Raw genomic sequence first — 19,326 nt, forward strand, 5'->3', positions numbered from 1 at the left:
AAAGTATCAGCCACTTCCCACACACTATTCCCCCCCTGGCACAGACAAAGTTACTTCCAACAGGAGCAGGCATTTCTGTGCATCCTGGTTCTCTTCATATCTTCCACTTGCTGGGCCTCAGACCTCAACAGCACATCCTTAATATTAGCCCGTAACATTAACCATTAGTTCGTAAACCCATCAGTACAAAAAATATCTGCTTAAACATCTGCTTAAGTATCATTATTAAAAAACAAAAGATGACTTGGGAACATACATAGTTACTTTCTGAACTAAAGGCCAGAGATTTTAACCTCATAGAACTGGAGAGTTTTATTTCTTCCATTAAAGTTAAAGGAAGGATGAGAAAAAGGAATTCAAGGTATTATAAATCGAATAAGCTAATCCAGTGTAGTTTCAGCTTCCCTTCTCCCCTGTTCTCCTGCCCCCCAGTTTTGAAGTCTCAAGAATGGGATGAGACCTCTCTGAAAGGTTTGGTTTATCTGGCAAGCAATGCAATTAATGTGATGTATGAGGTGCCACAGGACCATTCAGATGTCTGCAGCAGCATATTTAGGAGCTGTGAAGTTCCAGTAGCTATTTTGGGTTTTTTTCATTTTTATGTTACGCATTTTGCTGCTACACACTAGTGTCTGTACAACATTTTTATTGCATCTACAGTTTATTGCACTGATACTTCATTACCTTTAACACATTTACTTCTTGGAGAGCTCTGGGAGTTTGTGGTCAGTGTAGTTACTCCTCCCTGCCTGAAACAGTCTCTTCAGCTGCTATAAATCCTGGAACTGGCAAGCAACGTGGCTAGCAAATAATCTCTTCTTTAATGAGAAAGATGACAAATGGAAGGAGAGTCACAAGAGCTACAGGGAGATGCATCTTCTAAATGTGCACTAAAAAAGCTGGGATACCTCCAGGTGATTTTTGTACTTCCTAAGCTAATGGATAACCAACTGACTGGAAAGAACTGGGCATAATGACTGGAATAAACTACCACAGCCTGGTTTCCAAATCCCCGCCTGCCCTTCGGCTGCCAGCAGTAGCACTGCTTGCTTCAGTTCATGAAGACCTGGGAGCTGCACTCTCCCTCCCGCACCCGTCCCCCTGCTCCTGCAGGAACAGCACGTCTGCAAGGAGATGTTCAAAAGGCAGGGTGGAGATTCCCCATTTCTGGTGACTCGCTTACTCACTGAATAAAGGCTACAACAATCACCTCCACACAAATGTCTAGCATGGGAGCAATGTTATAAAGTGTTTCAAGGACAGTTAAGTAGTGCTCAGACACTCTGTGGTCTTTTTATTAACAATGAGATACGATGGCAACTGCCAGTTTTGAACGTAACCACCGTCAGTCAAAATTGGTCACCTTTTTTTATACCTTACTTTCCACTCCTCAGTAAGCCTTGCTATGGTCTAGCACACTGAGGAAGGAAATCATGGGCAGGTGGGATGTAGTATCCATGCTTGAAAGCCTTGTGGAAAGCAAAGGGCTTCTGTCCGAGACACAGAAGAGATCACAGGCATCAATGTTTTCTGTCATCTCCATGGATTCAGAGGGAGTGGAACATCAGAGTCAGAGATTCAAATATTCAGCCCTTTTCAGATTACTTGGTGATAGCCCATCTCTACAACAATTCCTGCTGTCTAAGCTTTGGCGGTTCATCTGAATGCAAAGCAGCTGAGAACAAGGAGTCTTTGTTACAGCAGCAAAAAGACAGTGTAACTTCTCTGCAGCTGAGCCATGACAGGCAGGAACAAGAACAAGTCCTCTCAGACAGCTGCTTACAGTTTATCCTTTGCAGCCTGATCTAGTCTATTCTGACATGACAGCTTTCACCCCAACGGCACCTGGTAGCAATATAACAGGATATATTCAGCTATATAGGGATGGCAAACAGAAAGAAAAAGAGTTCTCAAGAGCCTAAGAAGAAAATCCTACTTGCATATGGCATATCAGTGGAGCTCCTAAAATAGGAAAAGATTTTAATGAACTTTGAACATCTAACTCCTTCCAGCATTACGGAAAAAATATGTCATTCATTCTACAGTCACTATCACAGCCAAGTATATCCAGCACTGGAAAGAAAAATCTGTAGAAGGGTACAAAATCAAAGCAATTGAATTTCCAGGTCTCACAGTTATCACAATATTTTCTCAAATATTTCTCTCTGATAAGCCAAATATATTTAGTTCAAACAGGAACTGCTTCTAAAAAAGCAGAGACGCCAATACTATTAATTCAGACCATAGCAGAGGTGAATTTAATATTAAAAGTAGTTCACATCCTCACATCCCCTAAAATTGCTTTTTGTAGTGAATTATAGCATTTTTAGTATAGAAAATTATGTCCCAAATAATGGTTTGAATACCACCTCCTCAGACTAACAGCTGTGTATTACCTAACACTGCTGAGCACTGATCTCAAGGCACTGACCTCTGCCTTGTCACACAATTTACAGTAACTCTCACTTCTCAGAATTACTGGTGAAACATTTACTGACTTAGATTATTCTGAGTTTTATCGTAATGCAAGATTTAAAGAATAAAACAAATGCAAGCCAGGACCCCATAAGGGTCCTCCAAGTGGCAGAAGGAACCGCAGTAAATGAATATTCCTTTAAGCAAGAGCAATTAGCTTTCTTTCCCCTGAGCCAGAGGTTTATATCTTCCTCTGCCTGTGAGCCAGAAGACTCACTCCAGAGACTTTAAAGAATGGAGGATAAATTGCTGTGAATGGGATTCTCTGGAGGAAACCCTACTTGCTTCATCACTGGACTGAACAATGAGACTTGGCTATGCTGGCCACACAGCAGAGACCTGGGGCCGTTTGTCACTGTCACCTTCAGCCATTCCTGCTGATTCTTTGTCTCCCACAGCCAGGAATCCAGAGTGCCTGACACTGGTGCCTCACATACCAGTACAGCTTTGCATGGGTCTGCTAGTCACGCAGACCCGCTGTGAGATCCACGCTTTGACTGCTTGTGAGCAGCACAGAAGTCACAGGTTGTCACTGGTTTAAAAAAGTTATTCCTGTAAAAATGCTAACAACATTTAAACACTTGCATGAGGCCTTCAGGAAATGACTTAAAGAAATACCAGTGGGTAGTGTGCAGAGAGCACTATAAGAACGTCATATTTCACACATACTGCATTATATGCTACCTATCTACCTAGATGTGGAAAGTCTCTGGGCATAGAGTTTAAACCTGTTACAACAGTACCAAAAAAGTATCAAAAACATGAAACAGTGCATATTTTTATAATAGCACAATATTTTCTGACTTTTTGCATGTAGTATGTTTCAAATATGCCCTGGTGAGAGTAGCGTTTAATAAATGAGAACAAAACAATACATTGTGGAACTTCTGATGGCTTCTAGTCATTTCTGGGTGCTATAATTCTCTCCTACAGACCTGTTTCCTACTTTCTACTACAGACTCTTTGGCTCATATACTCCTCAGAGTACAACAGCAGAAAGAACATTTAGAAATATGAAAAAGCAAAAAATTATAAGTTGCTAAAATGAATAGGCTTTTTCTATACACAGTCTGTGAAACTAAGTGCTGAAGGATAATACAAAAACTAAGAGGTTATTGGATGTAAAAAATGACATTGATAAAGTATGGAATTATTGTATTACAGAACATGAATCACTCTGTATCTCATGATAGGACATAGAAAATATGTTCAATGGGCTGTTACTGAGCTGGGCAAAACAGGAGGATTTAAGGCTGCTTTACAAGTAGCGATGCCCTGAAACGCCAGGCTGGTTCCTGTCACTGCTGCCACTGCTGAAGTGGATGGGATACATGGGTTGACTCAAAGGACCTTCCAGAAGCCAAAGCCCTGGCTCCAGTTCCCAGGGCAGAAAGATGGAAACTGGGCAAAAAGACTGCAACCCAACACTGGTGCAATATTTCTTCTGTGCTCGTCTGTGACGAGTGGCATTGATGATCACTGCTGAAGGAAGGATTCTGGAGAATGATACTTTGCCATGTTATCAGGATACTAATAATAGCAATCCCTTCCTTCCTGAAGGCTACTTAAGAATTTCAGTTCCTTACACAGCCCTTCCTGACAGAGAGTTCATCCCAATATCCATACTCAGTTTATCATTCATACAATTTTTCTCAAGTCCATTGCTCAAGAAACACAAGGGGAAAGAGGAAGACTCAAAACCTTCAAAAGAAAGAGTGAAAACAGAGTAAAGGAAGAAATATGCTCTGTTTGGACCCTCTGTCATGTGGTTGCAATCTGCAGCTGATACTAATGCAGACTGCAAAGAGGTGCACACAATTACGAGAAACCTGACTGAGGAGCTGTCAACCCCTAACCTCTACAGCCCATCTGCTCCAGCACCGGTGGCAGCAACAAGAACCAGCCTATTCCACTGCCATCCTTTTGTGGGTTTTTTTAGCTGTTACGTACAAATTTCTATATCCTATGTAAGCAATTAATAAATGACATTACAGCCATCTACATGAAGCATTTTTTTTCTTATCAGAGTTCTGGAGACATCACTTGGAGCAACTTCAGTGAAAATAAGACCATAAGAATTTGGATGATATTAACACCAAATAGGAACTGAACAAATAGCAGAGAATGACAACTTACTATTGTAATCAATAGGGTTAAATTACTATGCTTCTCTGAACTGAAAGCTTAACAAGCATGAACAGGGATAAGATACTGTGCAACACAGTATTGACTACTTCAGCCTGTTCCAGTCACCCAGAATTTTAAACTATGTTTTGTACTTCCTTAAGCTGCCAAATCTTTTTCATCAATGAGTACAAAGGCAGGCTGAATTTTCAGACTCTATCTGGAGAATTCTAGAAAACCACAAGTCCATCAAATATTTAGTCCCTACCACTGCCATAAAAGTACATCCATCTTTAAAAATGATTTGGAAAACAAAACAAACAAAAAAAATCAGCAATTGATGTGCAGTCTCAAATACATTTAAACAAAAGTCAGGAAAATTAGTAGACAATAGGACATCTTGTTTTGCAGGTTTGCCTTCCATATACTTTTGTGCCCTAACTGATTTTTGTCCAGTTCTGATTGCTTTCTGCAAATAAATAAATAAATTACCATGAGTGACTATAGTTTGACATGTGGAAAAATGAAGTTGTTCACCTCTAGAATATAATTGCAATGATGACTGTAACATATTTGGTTCTCTGTGCGTGTTTGAATGCACACAGCTTCCCTGGATTAACAGACAAATAAGAAATATGTGGCATTACATAACAGTTTTATATACCAAATATACATCACTAATAATAAATGCAGAATTTGGTAGAGAAATATAGACATTTAAAGTAAAAGTGTTATGTTTTGTTTTTCTGTAAGAATTACTTAAGAATTAGTAGTAGTATGGGATTTTTGAGTGAAGTAAATAAATACCTACACTAAAAAAAAAAAAAAGAAAAAGGGAAAGATGCATAATCAATCTACAACAAGAGAGGCCATAACTCTATATAGCCCTTTCCTAACTTCAGATGAACTATACCTGTAATTGTGGCCAGAAGTCACACAGTCATGTGTTACAACTTTATTAAATCCTTTTTATTTTTAAGAGAAGCTAACAGGGAAAGCAGTTCTCAAAATGTCTTCAGTTTTTAAAAAGTTTTCATAATTAATGCACTTTAGTGGAGATAAAGGCAAGGCATGTTATGAGACAGCTCAATAGTCTCAAGGCTTTTTGTCAGTGAAGCATATTATGCTTCAACTGATAAGAAAAGCTGGGGAGACCTGGTTAGTCTTGCATGTGTTGCAGGTCAGCGAATCTTGTTATTTCAGAGATCGCTCAGAAAGCGGTGGCACACAATGTGAAATTCCAGCTTTGCTGGAATTTTTTGCTTGTTCTGGATGCTCAGTCATCCTGTTGATTTGAACTGACTCTTCCTTGGCCTTCACTGTGGGTCTCCCTCGGGAGAGGTCCGTCACACCTAGTGTTAATGCTCCAGATGTTCGGCAGTCATCCAGGCTCCTTTACAGCAGGAGAAAGGGAGCAGCATCTCCAGAGGGTGAGTCATCTCCCACAGCAGATATTTATCTTCCAATGGGATGAACTGCCATTTGTACATATTTCTCTCAGTTTGGTCATTGACTACAGTGGAGGCCTGGGTGAGTAGCAGCAGAGTAGCTGTGGTTGTGCAGGCTTAAGGACATAGACACAGCAAAGCTTTACATTAAAGGTAAAACCTTTTACTAGACCATCCTGTCAAAACATAAAGGGAGGTGAGATGAATCTTCTGTGATGTACCTGACAGCAAAAGAGAAAGAATCATGTCATTTTAATAGGTGCTATAAATCACACACACACACCAGTTTCAAAGCACACAACTGTGTAGTATTCTTACTCTCAGTGGGACCCTTTTTGGTTTATAGATTTTCTATCATCTTTGGAGATTTTCTGTCTTTTACATTTCAGATGGTACCTGGAATCTTTACATTTATCTGTAATTGACCCCAATTTTACCACTTCTTTATGGAAATTCAGCAAGACAGCTACTCTCTAGGACTTTATTAATCTCACAATAATGCATTAGTACCTGTCTTGCATAATTTATTGCCTCGTTCTGTCCCCAGGGGTTGTGTGTGCACATGGAAATGCACTGACAGAGTACACATTTTAATGTAAGCATTCTGTATTGGTGCTTAGTGTGGAAAGCAAAGTCGAAGACCTGATTTCCAAAATCAGAGCAAAAGTTAATTACTGCTATAATGATAATAAAAACAAACAAACAAACAAACAAAACAACCAACCAACCTGTTTTGGTATGAAGTTTCGTACTGTGGCTTTTAATAAAATTTTGTTGAACTAGCATTCTGAATCTATGGAAATATTTGAGATCTCCTTGGGAGAAAGGATCAATATCTTTACTGTGACTTAGTATGTTTTGGGTCACATACATATTAAGTGAAAGTCACGTCTAATAGCTTCAGGGTAAAGAATCTGACATGGAAAATGACAGACAATAAAAATACCTGTAATTCAGCATCAAGTCATTGTCCTCCAGGTTGGGATGGCCTCCTAGCAGAAAAGATTGTAACATTGTTCGCATGAACATCCATTTAAGACTGAAGAAGCCACGGGTGCAGCTATACTATGGCCTGATGTAAGGGATAGAAAAATGTTTTAAAAGTGGGGAAACACTCACTGCTCAGAATTGGTGACTTGCCCACTTAAAAATCCTACACTACTTAATCGTGTGAGAATATTTTCAAAACACTGCAAAAAAAAATATGTTAGTGTGCAACAACTATGAAATTCATTCTCTATATCTTTCGCTTTCCTATATGTAACGTTGGGAAAAATATTTACCAATGCTGACACAAAAATTATATGCAAAATTCAGGATGGCTAGACACAACATTTTCTTGCAGATAAGCATTATCATTAAGTTTACTGAATGTGAATCTCTGTCAAAGTTTCAGTTTGGGACAGTGAGGAGTACATGGAAATAAAAATGAGGAAAGTAAATATTGCTTCACTACATTTTCATTTAGTCAAAAAAGCACACGTTTTTCATTAAATGTTTCCAGAATATTCTCTACTGGTTTAATCTCATGTTTGAGAAGATTGGAGTGGCCCCACTCTCAGGGTGTTTGTATGGAGGTTGCCAGTGGAAAGAGCCATTTGTCAACACGTCAATTGATTTTATGGGGCAAAACATCTGTAACATTAACTAGTTTAAGACATTTAAAATTTTAAAAAAAAAAAAAAAAAAAGAGCTTTTCTTCATATAGTCTTTTACTTGGGGAAAAAAAATAAATGAAAACGAAAACTCATTTGATAGAGTCAAATGAGACCCCAGTACTTTGTGGGTGGTTCAAGATGACAACCACGAATATACCTGAATTATAAGGGCATATGTTTTGACTAAACACCTTATAATAATTTATGTATGCAATGCCCATATAAGTGAATTTCTTTGTTTCCATTATGTTTATATGCAATATTGATATATCTTTTAGAAATGAGGTCTGGGGATTTTTTTGCATCTTGACAAAAAGACTAGTACAATCATGACTGCTGGAAAAAGTTATTGACTGACTGACTGACTCTATGAGTAGGACCCATTTCAGATGTGAGATTAACATGTGGGTTCTTAATCTCATTAAAGAAAACCCCTTTGGCTTTCCATATTTCTCTTCTAGATGTCTAATCCGAGGTAACCTTTTTAAAATAAAAATGATCCTTTTGTTCTTCTTCCAGCTGTCATATTTTCAAAAGTTGATCACCTGCTGGTACATTTGCTTTGATTTAGTAGCTTAAATTTACTCCACCTGCTCATCTTTCTGTTTTACAAAGCAATAAATCCCAAAAATCTGTGCAAGCTGTCTAGGAACTGCATAGGAAAGATATTAATACTTCTGAAACTCTTCCTCTAACCCTCTTACATTTTCTTTGGTACACATAAAGGAAATTTTGTTATTATTTACATTAGAAATATTGTGGTGAAGCCACTGCGGTCACCAGAAGCAAAAACCTTCTGTGATGTAAATGATGCAAAAAAAAAAAAAAAAAAAAAAAAAAAAGAAGAAAAGAAAAGAAGGGAAGGGAAAAAGGGAAGGGAAGGGAAGGGAAGGGAAGGGAAGGGAAGGGAAGGGAAGGGAAGGGAAGGGAAGGGAAGGGAAGGGAAGGGAAGGGAAGGGAAGGGAAGGGAAGGGAAGGGAAGGGAAGGGAAGGGAAGGGAAGGGAAGGGAAGGGAAGGGAAGGGAAAAAAGAAAAGAAAAGAAAAGAAAAGAAAAGAAAAGAAAAGAAAAGAAAAGAAAAGAAAAGAAAAGAAAAGAAAAGAAAAGAAAAGAAAAGAAAAGAAAAGAAAAGAAAAGAAAAGAAAAGAATATTAATAACACTGTATACAGAAATGCAAATTTTACTATTTTCCAAACTACTGCAATATCACAAACCAAACAAAGAAGTTCAGTCCTATCCATGTTTTTCCATCTTCACATGCTAACAAAATAACATTTTCCTAAGCACTAGAGTAGGTTGAGTCTAGGGTAAAGTATGCTTTAATTGTGCTGGAGTGTTGCCTGATAAATAGCTGTGTAAGAAAGCGGCCTTAAGTGGTATGAAAGAAGGCCAGTGTCCTCAGATGGGTAGATTAAGACCACAAAATTAGGGTTTCACCTATATATCAAAGTACAAGTGTCAGTATAGTGTAAGTTTGTGTTTTTAAAATTGCTCTTTAAACTATATATTCTAGACTTTATCATATGGTTCTCCCAAGCCTCTTCTCTTAAGAAGTAGTTATTCTAGTCCTTCCTTCATCCTACCAGTTGCTGTATGACCTCTGCCCTCATATATTTTGGCTTGTCTTTCTCTTCACTGATATGTCCAAAGAATTTCTAAGGTTTACTGGACAGGAACTTTGCAAGTTCAAAGGATTTTACTTCTAACACTGTAAAATCTTCATGATTATTAACTGATTAAAATATGCTAAAAAATCTTAACAAAGTGATTTTTGGAACATAATAGATGAAGCTTACTGTTATGCCAAATGAATGAAAAGAACAAAAAAATGAAGTTATTCTGTCACTTTCCTTAATACCATGAAATTCTACCTAGCCATTATTTCAAACACCCCCCCCCCCTTTTTTCTTTTAATAGATCATTTGCTATTATATATGTGTTATTTTATGGCTGAATCTTTTTTTACAACCTTTGATATGATTTCAGATTTCATTCTGTTTCCCTTCCAATAAAAAGAAAGCATATTTTCAAAAGAAGCACATTTTTCAAAAGAAGCATAATTACTAATAGAAATATGTTTGCCTGTTTCTTTTGTGAAATAGTCATCTTTCCTTCTCATCATTTGATTTTGCTTTCTTTTTCTCAAAACCCTTGAAGACGTAAAATGCTTATGATCCATTTTACATCTAAAGCATTTTTCTCCTGCTCTGTTGGTAAGCTAAGATGACATTAAGTCATGAGCTATGGATAAATTACATAAGAATTTAACTGGAGCAGCTAATGAGAGTTTTTACTACAGTGTTAGGGAGCTTCTGTGTCTGTTGCCTGCACTTATACCTATCTGAAACAGGGTTTTTCTTCTCTGAACTTCTAAAATAATAGAGATATTAGAGACACCACTCAGCAATGCAGATACTAGACTGAATGAAAAATTCATTTCCCCTTGTTTCTGAAGAGTAGCAGGTCCATTAATATCAGAAATGCCAATTAGCAAGGAAATTCCCTGAGAATGTATGAAATATTGAAAGCAGATCAGTACTAGTGAGACATACATTTGTAAGCAGAAACACACAAAGCTATGGGAATACATACAAATAATTGACAATATAATTTTAAAATTCTAACACCATTAGAACAACTTGAAAAAAAAAAAAAAAGAAGATCTCTGATGATAAAACCGCTGTGGAATCCATGAAAAAATTGCTGAAGTAGAAGCAAAGCCAAGTGCTGTTAGATCACTGGGGATTATGCCCCCGTTATCTTGTGAGATTCAATGCCTCATTGTACAGTCCTAACATATGCAAGCAAAACACTAGAATAGTGAAAAAGATCACAACTCCAGTATTTAAGTTCAGCTAGATGCCACAGATCTATTAATAGAGCTCTAACAACATAGGGAGGGTCTCTGTACTGTCTAAGGCACTGCTCTCAGAGTTGACAAGGTCAGCTAAAATTCCCGTGTGAATTCAGCAACTGCAATGGCAAGGGCCAAATTCCTCTGGACACATCTAAGGTACCCTGGCATGAGAAAGTGATAAAAGAGCCACAAAACCCATCTTATCTCCTTCAAACCTGAAAACATCCTTTGAAAGTTTTTTTTTCACCTTGTTGTGTTGCCTTTCATTTGACCATCAGCCAAATCACTCAATAATCTCAACAGCTCCTGTTAGAGGTAAGTGGATTTACGTCACTGCTTTCCCCAGAGGAAACCAGATCACAGCAGGTTGCTAACATGCTTTCTAGAGCTGATGATCAGGTCACATACAACAAAAAACTTTCAAATTTTATTCTGATTTTTCCCTTTCCTCATTTAAACTCTTGACTGAATTTACAGTGTTTGCTTTCAGTAATAATGAACATCTGTGACAGTGGAGAAGCCAAAATAAACCTGGACAAGGAAATTCTATGTAGTTATGCTAAATTAGTTTTATTCACAGGTTTACGTTTCCTATTAGAAGGAGTACAAAAAGTTGTCTTGCCCTGGATTTATGTGTTATTATATTTATTACTGAAAGTAACATATACCATACCAAAGGGTTGTCATATTCTTAAGACGATTTTTCACATATATTCTCCTGGAATGAAAAGCAGTTGTGCAGCTTTCAAGTCACAACAAGGGAATCAATGCTTATTGTGTGAAATGTTTTCCTTTATTGTCATGATGAAAACCAGCCGGTGCTGGTAGGTAACCGGGTATAAGCCATTCAGTCATCAACCATTATCTAGGGCAAGTGTTGACCTGGCTTCAGACAAAATCCTTGTTGTTCCCTTTGTTGTTCCTCTCGCTCTCCCTCCCTATGTTTAGTTATGATATGCAAATTGTACATCAAAAGAAAAATCCAAGGTAATTCAGTCCTTTCCAGCTGCAATAGTTGGAGTTGGCAAGTCATAATAAAGTGATGTTATGATTGAGCCTTTTTGATTATATTACTTTTGCAACATAATATGGATTTAAGAAGTGATCTGTGGTTTGTACTCCTATTTCATTTTTTCAGAAGTACATGTACACCTTTCTTCCTTTAACACTTTTAAATTTGGCACTGCTAGTTGGCTGTGACAATCATTTTAGACTTTTAATATGACTACAAAAAAACATATTTGTTATGTGCTGTGTTGCAGTATCTAAGCAAAAGATACAGAGGCACTTCTGTAGCATTTTAGTAAAAGTCACTGCAGCATTTAAGGAAACCATTTATTACTCTTCCTATTTATTGCAAATAAATTTATTTGATACCTTCTTATTACACTATGAAAATAGCAAAACAAACCAAAAAATACAAAACAACAGAGGTGTCTCCTACAGTGCCATCTTTTTAATTGTCATACTTCAAAAATTCAGATATTCATTAAAAAAGAGATATACACTTGTAAAAGCTATAGTTAAAAAATTGGTTATATTTTTCTTGAACAATATGTTATCACTGTTTATATCAAGAATCAGAAATTTCAAAACATGATAGGAGATTAAAAATGTACTATATGTTACTCCACAAGTAATGTTGTCTCTGAGGACCAAGGATTCAGTGTTAGGAATGATGACTACCCCTACATCACTGGATTTGGAACCCAGATGGAATGGATATAAATATTTCCATGGAAACACAGCTAAACACAAGCTACAATAGGAATTTAGCAGACTACCAAAATTTAGTGACCAGGTCAGAGATTTTGCAAAGATCACAAGAGTGCAGGACCATCTCATCTCAGAGAACCACTATTCCCTTTTGTAGTGGAGAGGTTTCAACAAGAACTGGAACTGGTTGACACAAAGGTGCTGGTGGTAAGATTCCCTAATACACTGAAGGGCTACTCCAGTAGGTACTCACAGCCACAGAGGTCACCAGCCATATCGTCGGAATCATCACAAACACATTCACATAATCTGTTTTTTTTTTTAATCCAGTCTTCTTCAGAAATACCTCGCCATGGCATTCTCTTAAATGCTTAGAAATCTCAGCCAAGGGCTGTCTGATAAGCATAATCTTTCTGTGCACTGTTCATCAGCACAGAGCTCTTTCCTGCTGCTTTGCCCTCAGTCTTTGCCAATGTTTTGTTTGCCAAGGAAGTATGTTGACAAACATGATGCAAACAAGAGATCCCATGTGCTTTCCCTCCTTCCTTGTAAAGAGCTCTTATTTTTATCTTGATAGTCAACATATCCACATTTAAACACGTATTGCCTCTGATCTGTGTTTTCAGATTTGATAATGAGAGATCAACCACAGCAAAGCAGAAAAGGCCATTCATAACAAAAACAGTTAGTTTGGGGTCTTGTCCAACCAATGCCAACTGGCAAAAAAGCAAGAACTAACTGGTTTCTAAGGATCTCAGAGTAAAAGACAGGAAAGTCTTTTTTTAACACTAAATGCTATAGGAAGCATTGCTTCAAATTGCTCTCAAATGCTATGTGTTGGAACAAAACAATTGTTTTATAATATGCACTAGGGACTGTATGTGCTAATCTACACTAATATTAAGAAGCTGCACACTGAAACTTAAGGAAAGAAGCATTGTACTCAGATTCAGGAAAACACAGCTTTTGCTCCAGAGAACCTAAAATATATATTGACAAGAGAGAAATTAGGGGATTTGCAGTTATGGAAAACAACCTAGAACAAGTATTTAAAATTACCAAGCTTCAAACAGTTACCCAGCCACAAATATACCTAGCATTCTTTGGCCTATACAAATGGCATAAAAAATTAATCCCGAGGAGTGTTTGGTTTCGGCTTTTCTTTTTTAAAGATTATTTTCCTCTGTTAAAAAAAAAATATTTCTTCTGGTTGGGATGACCTAAAAAAGGTCTCCTGACATAAAGCCAGCATTGACTGCTTGCTGAAGTTAATAAAGAAGAGATTACACGAGAGAAAAACAAAGCTGAGGACTCTAACACTGTTTCAGTATTGGTTGGGTTTCAAACAAACAAATTAAAAGATATAATTCTACCAAGTCCTCACAGGAAGACGTGTAGATTATGTAAACCATAACATCCACATGTTCCAGAATATGAGCCAACTTGCCTCAAGTAGAGGAAGACAACCTCTTTCTTTGAAGAAAGACTTTGTAGGAGAAAATGAGGACTTTCTTCACCTTGAAAGTCTCTTAAGACGAATGTTGAAATTATTAAAAGAAACAGAGCACCCTTCCCACTTCATGCTACTAGTCCCTGAAGAGCTGGCTACTGTTGATTGAGTAGGTACAGGGAAGAGTTGCATCAGTATTTATAACATGAATAGCAAAAAACATGGGTTTTTTTATTGTCTTCCAGATCACATATTATACACAATAATTTTCTATAAAGCATGGCTTGGTAGCCACCTGCTTTGAACATGTTTCAGCCTATGACTGAGTCAAAGTCCTTTGCTAATGGCACAAATACTTTACTTCAGCGGAAGGCGGGGAAGGGCCTTGCCCAACAGAACAGAGAGGTTTGGGTTTCAGAAGATTATTATGGAAGGCCCTGTGCAGTTCCACTTTGTTTACAGAACACTGAACAAACTAGAACACTAGACCAAAAGTAAAGATTTTGTAACATTGGAGGTAAAAATGCCGTATTTGCTGCAATGGAATTTGACCACACAAATTTTAGGGACCTGCAATTAAACATCAGAAATAAATGGAACTTTCCCATTTTTAATTTTATCTTTTATGTATGACGTGATTGAATTGAGCTGCTATATCAATAATCATTTCCTTTTCCATATTCATAAGTCATTACTGATTTGCTGCAGGATGCAGCTAATCAACATAAAAGAATATTTCTTCTCTCATAAACATATATAAACATCTTTACTAAGTAATTACACAGTTCTCAGGAAGAACTTGGTATGTCTCTATCACTGTCATGTATCAATGCTCTGGAAAACATACTACTTAGACTGAAGGATATGAAAAACAAAACCTATGCTTCAGCATAAGGCACAACTGAACATGGCTATTAGTCAAGCATGAATTGAGGAAAAAATTGCCCCACAAAAGAAATTTTCCTTTTATTTTTGTCTCAGGGAACTACCAAGAAGCAGCAGAATCTAAAAGCTGTATGACAGAGAAATTTATTTGTAGAAGTAGGATGTGAAATTAAGAGACCCATTAGAAACTCTAGTTTCAGTGGATACGACTTTGCTTTTACATAATTTTGAAAAAGATTCACACTAAAACCTGATTTTTATCACAAAAAAAAAAAACAACACACAAAAAAACCCCCATCAAACAGATCTAAAAGGTTCATGCTATAATCTTTCTGAAATTCAGAAAGGCAGATTAATATTAAGTCAAAACTATCCTCCTCAGATGTCTAAATTAAAACCTGTTCAGATCAGTCTATAAATTCTGTGAATGGAAAAAAAAAAAAAAAAAAAAAAGGTTTCAAAGTAAAACAAACAAACAGAAAAAAATAAAAAAGCAATTTTGGACCAAAGTGTCCATTCTTAGTCGCTTCAGAATGCTCTGATTTTTCTTATAAAAGTTGAAGACCAAGAACTCATACATTCATTCCATCTCACTTTTGAGTTTAAAGTTAGCCTGAAATGAGAAAATGTGGTAAACTGGAAACATATCTCCCACCATTAACACTTACCTCCAAATTCTATCTTGTCATTTCTATTCAAAACAAATCTTAAACTCTCTGTTCATTTCAACTTCCTAGTTCTTACCCAAAGCCTACAATGTCTTTAATGCCTTTGTTGCCTTTTCAAAGCTACAGATCCAAATTTTGCATTAGTATGTTATTTGCAGAGACCACCGTAATTTAAAACCTACCTTGAGTTGTTACAGCATTCCCACCATCATCAGAGACTTCACAAATCCCATCCACTCTTTACATAAATATTAAATCTGGTAGAAGAATTCTTGCTCTTTACCACCTCCCTCTGCATGGTTTATCGGTTCCATCACATCTGTGCCAAAATTCTTCACTTGAGTTCTATCAGATTTTGATGTGCTCAGTGAAGGTGATCACCTTAATCACCTTAAATAGTACAGGAATCTCTTATTTAAGTATTTCCCTAACACAAAAAAAAAAAAAAAAAAAAAAAAAAAAAAAAACACCAAAACCCTGATCTATAACATTAAAAGAACATCTTATATCTAAAACCCTGAAGAATTAAGATTCAGTTAGATGTCCAGTTTCCAGTACCTAGGCTTAAAACTTTGAATCAAAAACTTGCAAAAAAAAGACAGTTAAAAGTCACTGAATCTACTACATGATTAGTAGTGTGTTCTATGGAAGTTTTTCCTCTAAAACTTATTGGTTATCTAACATACCAGTGTTTAAAGTAAAATAGTTAATTCTTATGGCTAGTTCAGTTCATCGCTAAAAGAAAACTTAACCAAAACCAGGTTGACTTCTCATTTAATTTCTATCCTAAAAAGGATCTAACATTAGGAATATACTAACCACATTGCCTATCAAGGCTTTTGTCCTAAAATGCAACCAAATAAAAACAGAAACGATGTAATGATATTCATCCTAATTTTGCCTAGCTAGGTTCTAGTGGCAAATGGAATAGTCCCCTACAAAGGATATATAGAAGTTCTACATATTTGACATGTGGCTACCTCAAAAGTAATGATTTCCAGGCCTCTAGAATTAAAATCAACAGATTTAACTTTTTCTGCATGAGAAGTAGCAACTGTTGAAGAATGACATTAGTCTGTGGGGACTGCTGTAAGTCTCAGGGAAAGGGGACAAGTTTTCCAGCATATCCATAAGGTCCTCATAGCATTCCAGCAGGATGTACAGGCTGCAAATACTACTATTTCATAGTGGAACAGGAGTTGATGCAATTTCAGGGGGCTGAGAATGAAATAGGTTTTAAGTGGTAATGTGCCAAATGCCCCCTGGGGCGCATTGCTGAGGTTCATGGAATTTTGTGGTTTTCCTTGCAGTTTGCTTTTAAATAAGAATAAATTAGAACCATGGCTCCTCTGAAGAAATTTGGCTTTACAAGATATGTAATGAAGGTTATATTGTGTACTTAAGACTCTCTATGGAGGTTAGGCTTTTAATTTTTAATAACTGGGCTCAATGTTCATTAGCATGCCACTGGGTATTTTTATTGGGCCTGTCTCTGCGATTCTTCTGAAATAGCATGTGTGTGTAGATTTTTATTAGAAAAATAGAAAGAAGTGGTTGAATAATGGTGCTTCAAATATGCTGAAGACATTGCATGATCCCACACACTCATTCAAGACAAGAATGGTCCTATGGTTACAGCATTAGTTTGGGATCTTGGAATTCTTCCACGAACTTCTTGTGTGGCTGTGAAGAAACCATTGATGCTCTGGGCTCTCATTCCCAACAGTGAAGTAGGAATAATACTTCCTTCTCCCACCTGTTCCATTTTGACTACGTGCTTCCAAATAATACAGCCTAAAAATATCAGGGTTCCTTGGTAGCCACTGCTGTTTAGATCTACAGAAATTTCCCTGTGCTGGATTGGTGAAGGAACTAGTACAGACAGGAACTAACAACTTGAACCTCAAAAATCTTTATGTCAAATCTTTGGGTTTGCAGTAGGTTCAGTTTCTCACAAGTTGGTCATAAATAGAATTCCTCGGAAGAATTATGGCAGTGTGTTTGGCATGAACCTGGGAGCAACAGTCCACTTCTGAAAGCAAGGCCGGTGGATTCAGAGCCACAGAAAGACAGGATAACAGACATGAATTCAAGTTAAATGACAGAATAAGTTCTAAAATGTTATTTTTTATTTTTGCATGCTGTTGAGTTTCCTGCTGTTACATGGGAAGAAAAGTTAAAGTGATGAAATATTATGGGAAAAGCCACTTTTTCAGTATTTCAAGTCTGACCAGATCCCAAAAGGACCAAAATAGTAAAAAATTATTTTTTCCAGATTTGTGACTCTGCAAATTCAGCATACGAGACTTGTAATCATCAGGGTCCAACTTCTGAGAAGTGCTAATCACATACAAATCCCCCTCAAGCTAATGGGAGTTATAGGTTCCCCCAGCAATGGCAACAGTGAAGGTATCAGCACGAGTAAGAGTTGTAGGCTCAGAACGTCATCCAAATCAGACTGAATCTCTAAATTCTTCACAAAAATTTTCTTGCTAAGTTAAACTCTTTTTTCTGTGCTTTTGTATCCTTCATTAAGAGTTTCTGTTTCCTAGCAACAAAACTGGCAGTTCAATGAGCAAATTATCCTCTTTTCCACACTTCAGTGTTCTGGAAAGCACTGCAAGTTCAACACTGACCTTTGCCACAACACCTTCTGAAGACTATGGAAAGATTGCAACTGACTTCACAGAAGGTTAAATTCAGTCATGCAGGCTGACAGATTTTTACAGTCTAGATCCTGAGCTGTTGAAAATTCAGTTATTTTACTAACAGTAAAACCAGATGAGGACCTGGCCGTCTGCTACACATTGGGTTTTTGTCTCATGTCCTCTACATCCTCACATTTAACAGAATTTGCCAGCTGAGACCACCATTTTCAGAATGGGCATTTTGCCTCAATACACTACACATTAAGAATAACTTCTTGAGTGTTAATCATAAATGACTTTGAGAAAAAATTACCTTTGTCTTGAGCTACTGTAACTCTGTGGAGAATAAAGAGGTCTGTTCTTCTTTCTCCTCTTTCCACTACTTTGCACTTCAGAGGTGTATGTGTCTGTCAGATTTCAATCACTGGAATTTTTTTGTTTCCCTAATTCAAGAGAATGTCATTGAAACATGTATAGACCTTTCTATTTCAAACAAGAAAAAAAAAAAAAAAAAGGTTGCATGTGCATTATTACAATCAGCATATATTTGCCAAATTGCTCCATAATGCTACGCATGACGGTACAATAGAACTAGAAATTACTTACATTCACAGAGACAATGAGGACCTGCAACAGTTGATGATGTACAGCAGATCCCTCCTTTAAACAACTGATAATGTATTCACTGTCCACAATATATTGGCTTTTTCTTCAGGACAAGTGAACCTCAAAACACTCAGAGATTTGGATCAGCTTGTGCAAGCATCCATAACCTGAACTATGTAGTTTTGTGTGTTTTGTTTGTTTTTGTTGCCTGGATGAACAGTCTTGATGAAGATTTTTGGCCCAGAAGGAGCATAATGTTTTTCATAATTTCCCAGTGTTTGCTCATTTCTAATGTGTTAGCATAGGAAGTACAGCAATAATGCAAGAAATCTAATCTTGGCAGCATTTTCAGCATACCCCAACTCATTAGGATTTTCTCAAAGCCAGCAAACACTGATATTGAATATTGAATAAAAAGAAGTGGTATATAATGTTGAAATAATCTAAGCATGCTATGCTGACCTGTAGTTAGTATTTCTACTTCTAGGTTTTGTTCTAATTCAAGTTTTCACTAAAAATGCCCTGAGACTTCTCTATACTTTGTAAAACACTGTGTGCAGTGGTAAACAAGATAAATTATTTTCATTATTCATAGGTGTATTGCTCTTAATTGTGACAGATCCAGAACAGTATATGCAAATATAATACAAAAATACAAAATAACAATGCAGAACTGAGAAAGAGCCCAGGTCCTACAGTAAAACAATGAAAAGGAACATGTACAAATTTAATTTAGTAATCTTTAGAAAACACTCTGAAGAGGAACTACCGTTTACCTCTGATGTTTATGA

The sequence above is a fragment of the Patagioenas fasciata genome, chromosome 1, assembly GCF_037038585.1.
Source record: "Patagioenas fasciata isolate bPatFas1 chromosome 1, bPatFas1.hap1, whole genome shotgun sequence".
Lineage (NCBI taxonomy): Eukaryota > Metazoa > Chordata > Aves > Columbiformes > Columbidae > Patagioenas > Patagioenas fasciata.